Below are 15608 nucleotides of genomic sequence, written 5' to 3' on the forward strand. Positions count from 1 at the left end.
GGATCTGATTAAATATGACCATACGTCGCCGTTTGGTTTAGTGAAAGAGCTGAACTGGACCGTTAGATCAACTTGATCAACAGTCCAGATAAACATACCAATACGGCGTCGTTGACTGTCTGGGAATCAGCTGAATGGGTACCATCAAAACGACGTAGCTTCTGCCCTATACTACGTCGTTTGATGTCTTTTGGGTTGACAGATCTGGGCTGGGTAAATGCTTTGATTTGGGCCTGAATTTTTTGTTAATTAAAATGGCCCAATCCGTTTTTCTTTACACCTTAATTCCTAATTTTAATTTATAAAAAATCTAAATTACCCTTTAAAATATTAATTACCTTTTATTAATACATAGACAAAACATTAATCACACAATGACAAAATTAAATGACCAAAATAAGATAAATGCCTATTTTTGTTATTTTCTTTAAATTAACTCTTAAATACATAATTAAATCCTAATTATGCATGCAACGTGTGTTTTTATTTTATTTTTCATTTTAACAAACAAAGTAGACATTTACGGACATAACACAAATATTTAATAAAAGCCACACAAATTCTAAAAATTGCACACTAAGCAAAAATTGTTTTATTATTATTTTTTATTTATTTTGGAGTAATTTTCGTGAGGCAAAAATCACGTGCTCACAGCTGCCCTTCTTTGCGTGGAAACTCGAAGAGTTTTCGTGCAAAGATAAAGTGAGCGGATACGAGCGATTTTTGCCCGTTCAAATACTCCGTGGGAAGCATTTTTTTGAAAGATTTGACCGAACCCCTGCTTCAAAGGTTTCCTACATATCCTTGGCTATAAAGGAATCAGGTCAATGTAGTTCGAGAAGTTTTGGGTAGCTGGGACTACCGTGGGACTGTGATGTTACTGCTGTTTCGTGTTGCTTTTACTGCTTGCTGGCCTCCTTATTACACCTTGCTTCAAAGGTAATACAAAAAGCTAAACTAGACTATGGTACATGAATTATAAAATCTTATCTAGATCATGCCCTTGCGTTTCTTGTTGTCTTGATATCTTGGTGACTCTTGGGCATTTGGCTTATTCCGCATTCCCTTTCATTGTGTCCCGTATTTTCTTTCTCTGTTTGGGACTCTTGTTGTTTCCTGCTGGGGACTTTTGTTGGACTCCTCTTCTTTATTGACTCTAAGTGTGCTCCTTTCTCATATGAGCGGGCTTTTGATTTCAATGCTTCAATTATATTCCCTTGTTCTCCAGGTGGGCGCCTGACTTTTATTGCTTCAATTCTTCATCCTCATTCTCCAGGTGGACGCCTGACTTCTTCTTAATTTTTTATCCTCATTCTCCAGGTGAACGCCTGACTTTTTCTTAAATTTTTTATCCTCATTCTCCAGGTGGACGCCTGACTTCTTCAATTTTTATCCTCATTCTCCAGGTGGACGCCTGATTTCTTCTTTATCTCTTCATCCTCATTCTCCAGGTGGACGCCTGATTTCTTTTTAAATTCTTCATCCTCATTCTCCAGGTGGACGCCTGACTTCTTCTTAACTTTTTCATCCTCATTCTCCAGGTGGATGCCTGACTTCTTCTTAAATTCTTCATCTTCATTCTCCAGGTGGACGCCTGACTTCTTCTTTTTCTTCATCCTCATTCTCCAGGTGGACGCCTGACTTCTTCTTAAATTCTTCATCCCCATTCTCCAGGTGGACGCCTGATTTCTTCTTCAATTCTTCATCCTCATTCTCCAGGTGGACGCCTGACTTCTTCTTAAATTTTTCATCCTCATTCTCCAGGTGGACGCCTGACTTCTTCTTAACTTCTTCATCCTCATTCTCCAGGTGGACGCCTGACTTCTTCTTAAATTCTTCATCCTCATTCTCCAGGTGGACGCCTGACTTCTTCTTTTTCTTCATCCTCATTCTCCAGGTGGACGCCTGACTTCTTCTTAAATTCTTCATCCTCATTCTCCAGGTGGAAGCCTGACTTCTTCTTAACTTCTTCATCCTCATTCTCCAGGTGGACGCCTGACTTCTTCTTAAATTCTTCATCCTCATTCTCCAGGTGGACGCCTGACTTCTTCTTAAATTCTTCATCCTCATTCTCCAGGTGGACGCCTGACTTCTTCTTAAATTCTTCATCCTCATTCTCCAGGTGGACGCCTGACTTCTTCTTAAATTCTTCATCCTCATTCTCCAGGTGGACGCCTGACTTCTTCTTAAATTCTTCATCCTCATTCTCCAGGTGGACGCCTGACTTCTTCTTAAATTTTTCATCCTCATTCTCCAGGTGGACGCCTGACTTCTTCTTAAATTCTTCATCCTCATTCTCCAGGTGGACGCCTGACTTCTTCTTAAATTCTTCATCCTCATTCTCCAGGTGGACGCCTGACTTCTTTTTAATTCTTCATCCTCATTCTCCAGGTGGACGACTGACTTCTTTTTAATCCTTCATCCTCATTCTCCAGGTGGACGCCTGATTTCTTTTTAATTCTTCATCCTCATTCTCCAGGTGGACGCCTGACTTCTTCTTAAACTCTTCATCCTCATTCTCCAGGTGGACGCCTGACTACTTCTTAAATTCCTCATCCTCATTCTCCAGGTGGACGCCTGACACAAATGTTGTTTTTGCCCCTGTTTTAAATCAAAGAAAACTTTATTAGTTTTAAAACAGGATGGTTAACTGGGGCGTTCTTGCCGACGGTGGGGCTTTTCTTCGTCTTGTTTTGTTGCCTTGGAATGGTTGAAAAGACTGTTTGTCCTTGTAATTGATCCTTAACTATAGGATCCCCATCTGTATGTTTTCCTTCAAACCCTTTTTAACCGTAATCATATGTTCTCCTGACATTGCTGATCCGCTTTTGATTTTTCTTACACCCATATCTTATTACTTTTTATTACCTCCTGCCCATCATGGCCGTATTTTTGTCCTATGCAACCTTGAATCTTGGTAGTATACCTTGACATTCTTTCTTATTTGTTTGGAACAAAACTCATCTCAAAAGCTTTAGAATAGTAAGATTATTAGTGACGAAAACATGATGATTTCGACAATCTAGAATGAAAAGAAAAATTCAAATTTGGATGATTGTTGGAGAAGGAATAAAGGACTTATCTGATTGGAGTCACTGGCGCCAATGATCATGGTATGCAATTTGGATTAATCAACCCGGTGTTTTAATCAATCTCCTTTCAATTGTCTCATTTTGTTTTCCCCAAAATTTCCATAACCCAACTTCATTTTTCATTTTACAGACCTGTTTGACTTGTAATATCTCAAAGAGTTTTCACCGACAAACCTTCCTCATTTTTTCATTTCTTACTTTCTTTTCGCCTTATGGTGCCTGCGAAGGTTTTCACCAATAATACTCTCTCACTTTACTTTCTCTGAACTTCCGTCGTCTTATGGTGCCCGTGTGGGTTTTCACCTATAAGACTCTCTCATTTTACTTTCTCTCAACTTCCGTCGTCTTATGGTGCCCGTGTGGGTTTTCACCTATAAGACTCTCATTTTTACTTTCTTTTCTTGTTTGTACCAGAGTGTTATGAACCATCTTCATTTGTTTGACTCAATATTTTTCTAATATTGATCGAAAGGTCTTTTTGGTATGTGGTTGGAAATGGAAATGTATCAAAAGTTAAACAGTTTTGATATGGGTTTAAAATTACAACTCTTGGAATCTTTTCTTATTATCAATACAATTCCTGCCCCAGTTTCCTTGATTGGGGTCTCTTGATGTTTTCTTTTTGTGCACATTATGCATATTGTGCACCCTATGACCGAGCCGTGAGGCGCCTACGTATCTTTCTTTGAGGAATCAGGTCAAACGTAGTTCACTAAATAATAGTGATTTTTTTTTAATAATTATTTCATATTTGATTTTCATTGATTCCAAGAGAGGGTAGGAAAGAAACAAATATGACTCAAAGGGGAAGCAAAGGGTATAGTGTTTGGATAGCAGAATAAATTGCCTTTGTCATTCCAATCTTTGAAATAATGCTAAATACAAACATTCAAAAAGTTATGCATAATATCTCTTTACCACGTCAGAATTGATAGCCATGTCTATGCATTTGCCTTCAATATCTGTTAAGCATAGTGCACCATTTGATAATACTCTGGTCACAATGAATGGTCCTTGCCAATTCGGGGCAAATTTGCCTTTTGCCTCAACCTGATGTGGAAGAATACGTTTCAGCACATGTTGACCCACTTCAAACTTCCGTGGACGCACCTTTTTGTTGTATGCTCTTGCTATTCTTCTTTGATACAATTGGCCATGACATACTGCGGCCAATCATTTTTCATCAATCAAGTTTAACTGTTCCAGACGGGTTTTGACCCATTCATCATCATCAATCTTTGCTTCGGCGATGATCCCAAGTGAAGGAATCTCAACTTCTGCAGGAATTACTGCTTCAGTGCCATATACCAACAAATAAGGAGTTGCTCCTACTGAAGTGCGAACAGTAGTGCGATATCCCAATAACGCAAATGGTAGTTTTTCATGCCATTGTCTTGAACCTTCTACCATTTTCCGAAGTATCTTCTTTATGTTTTTGTTGGCTGCCTCGACTGCTCCATTCGCCTTGGGCCGATATGGGGTAGAGTTGCGATGTGTAATCTTAAACTGTTGACATACTTCCTTCATTAAGTTACTGTTAAGATTAGCACCGTTATCTGTGATGATCACCTTTGGGATTCCGAATTCGACATATGATATTTGAGTGGACAAAATCGACCACAGCTTTCTTGGTCACTGATTTGAATGTTTTGGCCTCAACCCATTTGGTAAAATAATCAATGGCTACCAGAATGAACCTGTGCCCATTGGATGCTGCCGGCTCAATTGGTCCAATCACATCCATGCCCCAGGCAACGAAGGGCCATGGTGCCGACATTGTGTGCAACTCGGATGGTGGAGAATGAATCAAATCTCCGTGTATCTGGCATTGATGACACTTGCGCACAAAACTGATACAATCTCGCTCCATGGTAAGCCAATAGTAACCAGCTCGGAGGATTTTCTTTGCCAACACATATCCGCTCATGTGGGGTCCGCAAACTCCTGAATGTACTTCAGACATGACAGCTGTAGCTTGTCTGGCATCTATGCATCTTAATAATCCAAGATCTGGTGTTCTTTTATACAAAACTCCTCCGCTTAAGAAGAATCCATTTGCCAATCGCCTAATGGTCCTCTTTTGATCTCCTGTGGCTTGTGCGGGATATATCCCCATCCTGATATACTCCTTGATGTCGTGGAACCATGGTTCACCATCAAATTCTTCTTCAACCATATTGCAATAAGCGTGCTGATCGTGGACTCGAATATGTAGTGGATCCACATAAGCTTTGTCTGGATGGTGCAACATTGATGCCAAAGTAGCCAATGCATCGGCGACCTCATTATGGATCCTTGGAATATGCCGAAACTCCACTGATTGAAACCGCTGACAAAGATCATGTAGACATTGTCGGTATGGTATGAGCTTTAAGTCTCGGGTTTCCCATTCTCCTTGAATTTGATGCCAGAAGATCCGAATCTCCCATGACTAAGATTTCTTGGATACCCATGTCTGCAGCTAGCCTTAACCCCAAAATACAAGCTTCATATTCAGCCATATTATTGGTGCAATAAAATCGTAGTTGAGCCGTAACAGGATAGTGATGCCCTGTTTTAGAAATGATTACAGCTCCTATCCCGACTCCTTTCATGTTAGCGGCCCCATCAAAGAAAATTTTCCAGCCAGGTTTTTCAATTTGCTCCATCTCATCGATATGCAGTATTTCTTCATCGGGAAAATAGGTTTTCAACGGCTCGTACTCCTCGTCGACCGGGTTTTCAGCTAAATGATCAGCCAGTGCTTGGGCTTTCATTGCAGTTCGAGTCACATAGATGATGTCAAATTCTGTGAGCAATATTTGCCACTTTGCAAGTCTTCCCGTTGGCATAGGCTTTTGAAAAATATATTTCAACGGATCCAGACGCGAAATGAGGTAAGTAGTGTAGGAATACAAATAGTGTTTCAATTTTTGAGCTACCCAGGTCAGGGCGCAACATGTCTTCTCCAGATGAGTATACTTAATCTCATAAGCTGTGAATTTCTTGCTGAGGTAGTAGATGGCCTGTTCCTTTCTGCCGGTGAGGTCATGTTGCCCCAATACACAACCAAATGAATTTTCCAAGACCGTCAAGTAAAGAATCAGAGGTCTTCCTGGCTCTGGCGGGACTAACACGGGTGAGTTTGACAGGTATCCTTTTATCTTATCAAACGCCTCCTGATACTCATCGGTCCATTTGACCGCAACATCTTTTTTCAACAATTTGAAAATAGGTTCACAGGTTGTCGTAAGCTGAGCAATAAACCTGCTGATGTAATTCAGCCTTCCCAACAAACTCATTACTTCAGTTTTGTTCCTTGGAAGTGGCAATTCTTGGATGGCTTTGATTTTTGATGGGTGTAGCTCGATGCCTCGTCGACTGACTATGAATCCCAGCAACTTTCCAGACGGAACTCCAAATGCGCATTTGGCAGGGTTAAGCTTGAGGTTGTACCTGCGAAGTCTTAAGAAGAATTTCCTCAAATCCCCAACGTGGTCGGCCTGATGCTTTGATTTTATGATCACATCGTCCACGTATACCTCAATCTCCTTGTGTATCATATCATGAAACACTGTGGTCATCGCTCTCATGTAGGTTGCTCCGGCGTTCTTCAAACCGAATGGCATTACCCGGTAGCAATAAGTTCCCCATGGTGTGATGAATGCCGTCTTTTCTGCATCTTCTTCATCCATTAGAATTTGATGATACCCGGCATAACAATCCACGAAAGATCCTATATCATGCTTGGCACAATTATCGATCAAAATATGGATATTGGGTAATGGGAAATTATCCTTCGGACTTGCTTTGTTGAGATTGCGGTAGTCGACGCATACTCTAATTTTGCCGTCTTTCTTTGGTACAGGAACGATATTAGCTAACCAAACAGGATATCGAGTGACTCGAATGACCTTTGCTTCCAACTGTTTGGTGATTTCTTCCTTAATTCTCACACTCATATCAGGCTTGAATTTTCTCAGTCTCTGCTTGACAGGAGGCACCGTTGGATCGGTGGGCAATTTGTGAACCACTAAATCAGTGCTCAGGCCCGGCATGTCGTCATATGACCATGCAAAAACATCTTTGAATTCTATGAGTGCTTTAATTAACTCTTCTCGGATCTTTGGTTCGAGATGGACACTTATTTTAGTTTCCCGGATATTACTCGTGTCCCCTATATTGATGTCCTCGGTATCACTCAAGTTAGGTTTGATTTTTTCCTCAAAGTGAATTAACTCTTTACTAATCTCTTCAAAAACCTCATCTTCATCATATTCTGATTCATAATCACAATATATTTCTTGAATTAATATTTCGGAACCAGATTGATTTTTAAGACTGGGCTGAGGATTCCTCATGCATGCCATATCACTAGAGCCAGCGTAAAAAGAACTGTACAGGAAAGAAGAAAAAGAAAAGAAAACTATCAGGAATGATAATGAAAAAGGAAACTGTATTTTATTGGATGATGAAAGATAACAAGGTTTGCACACTTCAAACAAACTGTAAGATAAGCATTGGGATTACAACCCTGAGGTAACCCAAACAAACTGAAAGAAAATCAAAATAAACTACCAAGACTCCTTTCGAATGGGGAGAGGAGTGGCTTTCCAATTATTAAGCTTTGTTTCTGGCCCAACGAATTGAACTTCTGCGTTGCTACAACCTTCCCCGCTTTCCACCATATTCACATCGTCAAACAATTTCTCGAATCTTTCAATTAATTCCTCCTCAGGATTGACCAGGGATTTAGGAATTGTTGTTATCGGGCGATTTTTAGCACCGGTCTTGACAAAAGACTTTGACAGATGTGGGATTGGTTTTGGCAGAACCCATGCCTTTTGTTTCAGCTTTCTAGCCCTTTTTACGTCGTTGACATTGGGTACGAACCCCAAACCGAATATTCCCCAGTTCTCGGGGAGAGATACTGGTTGTATAATTCCTTGCAAAGATGATCCCAGACCTTTGCCGGGTATAAAACCATTTTTTAACATTTCATAGGCTACCATGACTGATGCAGAGGTTATCTTTGGATTCGGAAGGTACTTTCCCTCTGGAATTTTCTCTACCGACACTGTGTCGGACACTTGGTATACCCATGGTCCCTGGTCATTTTCTGTTCCCTCGACTGGTACAATGGCACTGCTGTGAGCATTTAAACTTTCTTCCCCATGCACAACTATTTCTTGATGATCCCATTCAAACTTGACCGCCTGGTGTAGTGTTGACGGGACTGCTTTAGCAGCATGGATCCATGGTCGACCCAACAACAAATTATAAGAAACAGTTATGTCCAGTACTTGAAACTCCATTGTGAATTCAACTGGCCCTATTGTCAGTTCCAACACTATGTCGCCAAATGAATCTCTGCTTCCACCGTCAAACCCCCGTATGCAAATACTATTCTTCTGGATCCTCTCCTCTTTGATTTTCAATTTGCTTAAAGTGCAGAGAGGGAAGATGTTTGCACTTGACCCGTTGTCAACCAATACCCGGGTTACTACGGAGTTTTCACATTTCACGGTGAGGTAAAGAGCTCTGTTGTGCTCGGTACCTTCCACAGGCAATTCATCATCAGAAAATGTAATTCTGTTTGCCTCAAAGATTCTGTTGGCTATTCTTCCCAAATGATTTACAGAGATTTTTTCAGGAACATGAGCCTCATTCAGGATTTTCATCAAAGCCAGACGGTGCTCCTCTGAATGGATCAGTAATGACAACAATGAAATTTGAGCGGGTGTCTTCTTCAGTTGATCCACAATAGAATAGTCATGGAGTTTCATTTTTCTTAAAAACTCTTCCGCTTCTTCTTCCGTCACAACTTTCTTTATTGGTGTTGGATTATTTTTAGTATTTCTTAACTCTTCGGGAGTAAAACATCTTTCCGAACGAGTCAAGCCTTGCACCTCATAGACTTCTTCCTTGACTTCTTTTCCCTTGTACATTACAGTCACCCGTTCATAGTTCCATGGAATAGCTTTGTTGTTGATCACTGGTAGCTGGGTTACAGGTTTGATAATATCCCGATCTATACGGGCTCCTTCCACGACTACAATGGGTTTACTGGCAACCCCTGGTACTATCACTTTCAGCCTTTCTTGCTTTGTGGCAACCTTGCTCGAAGACCCCTTCTCGTCTACCACAGATGGTTCATCACCATTTCTGTTCTGCTTAGGTACCGGCTTCTCCTCTGTTAACTGCTTATCTGGCTTGGTTTCATGAGACCTGATCATCATGACAGTTTGTGATGGCTTCTTTGTCTCCACATCATCTTGTACGATTTCTATCATATTGGCCTCCTGATGGGCTGGCATCGGATTTCTATTGATATTGGGAGCTTCGGGGTTTTGAACCTCAATTTTATTAGTATAAATCAGCTCTTGTATTGCATTTTTCAAATGCCAGCATTTTTCCGTATCATGGCCTGGTGTATCGGAACAATACTCACAGCTAATGGTGTAGTCCAGATTCTTTGGAGGAGGATTGGGTAGCTTGGATTGTATTGGTCTTAGCATGTCCAGCTGTCTCAGCCTGTGGAACAGACTAGTGTAAGACTCTCCCAATGGAGTGTAGGTTTTCTTTTTCTGTTCCCTTTCTCCCTTGAATGCTGGCCTAGGCCTGAAACCTGGTCCGGGATAGGCTCAGTGGGTAAGTACCTGGGGAGCCGGTGCGCGCCATTGCGAGCGAACCGGAGGCTGAGTATATGTTTGGGCTTGGTTAATGGAAGAATGGGGCTCTGTAAGGTGATAGTAGTGTTGGGATGAATTGTGGTGGTAAGTTGATTGGCGAGGTCGTTGTTGATTATAGTAAGGCGGTGAACCTCTGGGTCCCGACCAAATTCCTGAACCAACTACCGCTGCTTCCTCTCTCTTCTTTCTTCCGATTTCTCCTACCCTGCCTTGAATAGCTTGAGTAGCTGCCTTAATTGCTGAATAGCTCATAATTTTATTTGTCTTGAGGCCTTCTTCCACCATACCTCCCATCTTCACTACCTCGTTGAATGATTTCCCTACCGCTGAAACCAAATGGGCATAGTAAGTTGGTTCCAAGGCTTGGAGGAAGTAGTCTACCATTTCACTCTCCTTCATAGGAGGATCCACTCTTGCTGCCTGTTCTCTCCACCGGAAGCCATACTCTCTGAAACTTTCATTGTGTTTCTTCTCAAATTTTGTCAAAGATAGTCGATCTGGGATGATTTCCAGATTGTATTGGAAATGGTATGCGAATGCCTGTGCCAGGTCATCCCAGGTGTACCATCTCCCATGGTCCTGGCGTGTATACCACTCCAAAGCTGATCCGCTTAAACTTTGACTGAAGTAAGCCATCAATAATTCGTCCTTTCCCCCAGCTCCTCGCATCTTGCTGCAGAAACCCCTTAAGTGGGCTACTGGGTCGCCGTGCCCATTGTATAGGTCAAATTTAGGCATCTTGAAGCCAACTGGTAATTGTACATTTGGGAACAAGCACAAATCCTTGTATGCTACACTGACTTGCCCACCTAGCCCTCGCATGTCTCGGAACGATTGTTCTAGGCTTTTGACCTTCCTGAACATCTCTTCTTGTTCAATATTTTTGGCTGGCTTGTCAATTTCGGTTGGGAGGTCAAAACGAGGAGTAGTTGAATGGATTTCAGAGGCTTTGAGGGTGGGCTCCGGGGGTAATATTGGTTGTCCTGGGCCTGGAATGTAGGCTCACTAGGAGATTTGTGGAGTGTAGTTGTGGGAGGTGCCACAAAGACAGGAGTTATAGGTAGAGGAAAGTATGGAACTGGTTTAGGAGGGGGAGACTGCGGTGTCTGAGAGGTGGTGCCTCGGTAGTGTTGGTAAATGGGGAAATTTGGGGATAATTCAGTGGTAAGATTATCCTGAGTTTGGGCCATTGATGAAGCAGGGTTAGTTGGGTAAGATGGGGGTAACTGCCCTGTAGACCAGGCTTGGTACATCTCAGCCATTTGCTGCTTGAGTTTAAACATCTCTTCTTTCATTTTCCCGACATCCATCTCCTCTAGCTCAATACCTGTGTCAACATCTGGGATAGACATACTTTCGGGTATTGGTCCTTTTGATCTCGTGTGATAATGATAATATGCCAGTATACTCTTAGAAAAACTAACTGCTTGAATTCTGGAAATGAACAAACTTGTTAGTTTTGAGAGTTTAACACATATATAATTACACGTTGAGATGCAATGCTCCTAGACAAATATCCCCTTTCTATTATGCATTTGCTCGACTGCTTGTGTCGTCCCAGCTTTCTTGAAATTTTTATTGTTATTCACTTTTATTTTATTTATTATATTCTTTATTGTGGTGGTCGAATCTTATAGAGATTGCCTACGTATCATGCCCCCGCAAGAATCATACCTTGCGTAGTTCGGACATAAGGCAAACACTTTTATTCATTATACAAAGATGGAACAGTCATTACATTTGAAAACCTTATAAGAAAATGGTTTGAAACACACACACTTAAATCAAAATAGAAGATACAACTCTTAACATCTCACAATATGCCCCACTTTCTACTTTTGTTGTCAATCATTAGATTATCTGCTCAATGTGGGGCTTGACCTGGATGACCTCCCAGCGTACGATACATCCTTTCCAACTCCATTGCTAGATGACGGGCAAAAGTGGGTGCATGCTCTGTAAACCTTTCATAATCCATTCCTTTGCAGTTTACATAACTTTGAGAGGTGTAGACCGCCAGGTCGTGGATTTGTGCCCTGAAATCTTGGAGACGTTGGCCTTGGTTCTGCAATTGCTGCTGGCGAGTGGTGGCTATATCTCTGACACGATCTTCACGATCTAGAGCTGACTCTAATAGAGCTCGGAGTCTGGCCTGCTCTAATCTTGCCTGCGCTCTTTCTCTGTCGATGTCCGCTTGTTGATGCTCTCTGTTGTATCTTCTTGCCTCTTCTAGTTGTGCACGAAGTTGGTCTTCTGATCGTATCCAATGGTCTTTTTCCTTCTTGAATTGTGCCCTGTCTTCTTCGGATTGCCTATCTTGGCGTTCCTTATTAGATCTGGCTTCTTCGTTTAATTGTTGGATTCTTTCTTTTGCTTTGCTCAACGCCCTTTCGTTTTTAGCAAGAATGGAATCATAATCTTGCATTCTTTCAAAAAGATTGGCGATGGTTTTTTGATCCTTCCAACTCCTCATTGGTGTTTCAGAAGCCTTTTTCATTTTCTGAAATCGAGCATGAAGATTTTCATTCTCACAAGCTAGACTCTTCTTCTCGCCTTCAGCTTCTTGTGCTTGCAAATCTTTCTCCAGACTGAGGCTCCTTAGATTTTCCTTTAGGGCATGGATAGTTGCTTTGTACCCTTTTTCCTTTTCTCCCCAGATCAACCGCTCTTGGATTTTATCAGTAAAGTTTTGAATATGGGGTCTTTTTGTTGGCCTTCTTAGCTCAGGTTCTGGTACATCATCCACACGAGACTGTTTCTCAAACCACCTTGCATATCCAGGATTTATCTCACCCTTTGTAGTGTCTGGGACTTGAGTATCACTTTTCAAGTATCGACATCCATTCCACATCTGCTGAATTAGAGCCTCAGGAATAGTGGCTTCCGGGTGTAATTCGATTACTTGCATACTCAAATCTTCATCATCAGGAACTACTTGGTATCTCCCTAGTTGTCTTAGGACTCTTAGGGGTGCATATGGCTGGATGCTTCTCAATCCCAATAGTAGAAAATAACTATTTGAGGTTGACATGTGTATCACTTCCCTCATCGGGAGCCATCCCAAAGTCCACTCAATTTGATTTGCCGTTAAAACCCTTAGATGAGATACCCATGCTTCTATCCCTTCTGGAGACTTATAATCTTTTATTCTTTCCTCATAACTCTTGATGCAATTATCATTTCTTGGCCCATACTGTATGATCTTGGGCTGTTGTTGGAGATGTTCAATCACCCACATTTGCAACAAAATTTTGCATCCTTCGAAGACTTTTGCTCCTGATTTACATAAAGTCAACGCCCGATAAATGTCCGAGAGAATGATGTGGACAAGGGTGTGATTTTCCTTGGTGGTGAGGATTTGCACAACTTTTGCGGTGCGAATATCAATTGTTCGCTCTTTGTTTGGGAAGATCATGATTCCTAGAAAAGCCACCATGAAGGCAAAACGACGGTGAATCTGCCAAGTGTCTTTGTTTTGCTTGTTAGTAAGGCCTTTCTCATGAATTTCGAATCCATTTGATTTTCCGAACCTTGAATATAAGAAGTTGAAAGAACAACATTCGTTGATGACATTGCTTTTCCTGATTTGATTACTGATGTTCAGAAGACCGAAGAATCGATGTACCGAGGGAGCCTTTGTGAATATCAGGCTCTGATTTCTTAGACTTCCGTCAAAACCAGCATTTCCAGCTATCTCCTCTAATGTAGGAGTAAGCTCGAAATCAGAGAAACGAAAGACATTGTGAACAGGGTCCCAAAAAGTTACTAACGCCGCAATGAGATCATCACGGGGTTTAACTTTCATAATATCCGTGAGATTTCCCAAATGCTTGACGACCCATTTTTGACCATCTTCGCCTAATTCATACCACCACATTTGAAGTTGAAATAGAAACTCGTCTGTATTCGTGGATGAGGGGTTTTGTGTGGTGCTCATTTTGTATCTGAAATTTAATTTAATAAAGTCAAGACTCATTTTGAAAATATACACTAAAAAAAATCATTTTTAATATTTTTTTTATTTATTAAACACTTTTTTTTTCAAGATTTAAAACTATTTTTTGGGAATTTTTTAAAACAACCCATTTTATTCCTCGGTTCTCACAATGATTTCAATTAAGCTGGTCAACAAGCATGTTCGAGGCAAATGAATGCACCGGTAGCAAGTAGGATGCATCAGGATGGTCTTTTTATTTTGGGTTCACCTGTCCTAGACAGACCCAACCCCTGTGTTGAGTCTCCAAGGTCAGATGTTCATGATGCAAATAGACGTTCCTACTAGGGATCCGGTACATGGCTGAGTTATTCTAGGTAAAAACCTGAGGCATATTGTTCTAAACCTGGCTTACCCAAACGGACAGTTTGAGCCGAAGTGGGGGCAACGTACCGGGAGCACGAAAGTTTACCCGGCCTAGTTACTTGTCCCAACTTCGTCTTATTTGGTATGACTTTAACAGAAAGGTGGGTCACGCGCACGTGTACACCATAAATTCAGAAGACTCAGAAAGAAGGGGGTTTCGTAGCAGTTGTATATATTCACAATTCAAATAATATTAAAGCGGTAAAAAGCAACATTTAGCATATTAAGCATATAAACAGTTGAAAATCATATAGTAAATAAAGCCAATTATCACAATTATTTTAAGCTCGAATTCTTTAAACTCTGAACCAGTGGTTCTGGGTTACTGTTTTCACTTATATCCTCAGCAGAGTCGCCTGAGCTGTCGCACCTCCTTTTTCCGCACCGCGAGGGTACAAGGGAGTTTTCTCCAATTGAAGGACAGTCGAAACGGGATTTGTTTATTTTGTTTCAGAGTCGCCACCTGGGAATTTTAAGGCGTCCCAAGTCACCGGTTTTAATCCCTGAATCGAGGAGAATATGACTCTGTTTGTTATTCTGCGAACCAGAAATCCTGAGTAAGGAATTCTGTTAATCCGGAAGAAGGTGTTAGGCATTTCCGAATTCCGTGGTTCTAGCACGGTCGCTCAACTGTTTTTATTCTTGGCTTAATTATCTTGATTTTACTAAATACGTTTTTATTATTACCGCTGTCATTTAGATTGTTTACAAATTAAAGATTTGTTTTGAAACGAATCACGCGTACGTATATTCGCCTTATACATTTTTATAGATATAAAGAATCGTGTCACGCATACGTGTACACAATAAAATTGACCATATTATATTTTTTATTAAAAAAAATCATATGTTCGAGATTTAAAATAAAATTAAGAACATCATCACCCTTATATTATTAAACAGTGAACTGCACATCTCGGGTTATATGAAATTATTTTAACATCCTCGGAGAAATCCTTTTTATTGAATATTCGCTCGAAGTTGCGCGAACGCATAATCCGAATTTGCTTTTAAAAATATAATCAGGTTACGCGAACGCATCCCTAATCGCGCAAAATATTCGTAATGGTATTATGGATTTTCCACAAATTGTTTATTATATCCATACATTTTTATGTGAAAATCATGATAAATTCCCATTTAAGGTGCCCTTAAATTCTTTGAAAAGAATTCACAATTTATTAAATGTTTACTGCTGATTATATTTTTACGTGTGAATTATATTCTTTCGGGCCATTCAAATTTTAGGAGTAAAAGTAAACAAAGTGTGATTAAGACTACCATTTTTCTCGTAAATACAATATACATATATACCCAAAAAATGAATTGCATATGAAACTAAAAAAAATGATTTATGAAAGGAAGAGATGTTTTCGAAGAATTTTCATTATTTTTATTTAATGCAAATTCTATTTCTACATACCATTGATATAAAATGTTGCAATTCGTGCTTATACATCTCATCTCATTCTCATATACTTGTTT

The sequence above is a fragment of the Nicotiana sylvestris genome, chromosome 4, assembly GCF_000393655.2.
Source record: "Nicotiana sylvestris chromosome 4, ASM39365v2, whole genome shotgun sequence".
Classification (NCBI taxonomy): domain Eukaryota; kingdom Viridiplantae; phylum Streptophyta; class Magnoliopsida; order Solanales; family Solanaceae; genus Nicotiana; species Nicotiana sylvestris.